The sequence below is a fragment of the Arachis ipaensis genome, chromosome B01 (assembly GCF_000816755.2).
Source record: "Arachis ipaensis cultivar K30076 chromosome B01, Araip1.1, whole genome shotgun sequence".
In the NCBI taxonomy this organism is placed as follows: domain Eukaryota; kingdom Viridiplantae; phylum Streptophyta; class Magnoliopsida; order Fabales; family Fabaceae; genus Arachis; species Arachis ipaensis.
The window spans coordinates 122,903,638-122,904,393 of record NC_029785.2 but is presented as its reverse complement, the minus strand read 5'-3'; positions in this window follow the sequence as shown (position 1 = coordinate 122,904,393).

Here is a 756-nt window from a genome sequence, read left to right as displayed (position 1 = left end):
TAATTCATCTACCTTACATAACATATTTCTAATTAAAAAATGCTAACGCTAAAAAAAAATAGTAACTAACCTCGTCACCAATGGAACAGGCAATATGCGCAACACCGTTCAATCGGTACAACCTCCTTCCGTCTGCCATGATATCCCGCCGGAGGTTGCCACTCAGATACCTGGGGCCTGCTCTCAAGTTGCTCTGACCTCTCTCTAGAATTTTCTCTCTCTAACCAACCTCACAAACACTCCAAATGAATAATCCGTGGCTGCCTTCCACAGTTTATATAGGCAGCCCCCCTCCACGTAAACTGCTATAGGCTCTAGCGGTTTACGCACGGACACAAATGCATATAAACTGCTACTGGCAGTAGCGGTTTATGACCAAGCCAAATCAAATAGAAACCGTGACAGGCACTAGCGATTTCTGTGGTGCCACGTTTCCTCGTAATCCGCGGCTGACAGTAGCGGATTCTGTGTATTCGTAAACCGCTACTGCTAGTAGCGGTTTATATAGATATGTAAAACAATGTATTTATGTCTTCATTTTGGAAACAATGTATTTGCGTAATTTTGAAGGTGTAACAATTTATTTATGTAAATTGCCCTTCGATTTTAATTGTGATAATGTTAATTTTAAAGATATTTGATATTAGGGGTATTTTAGTAAATTTAAAAAATTAGAATAACATATTTTGTTATTAGGATTATTATAATAAATTTATTATTAGTGGTATTATAGTAAATTATTATAAAAGGTATTAT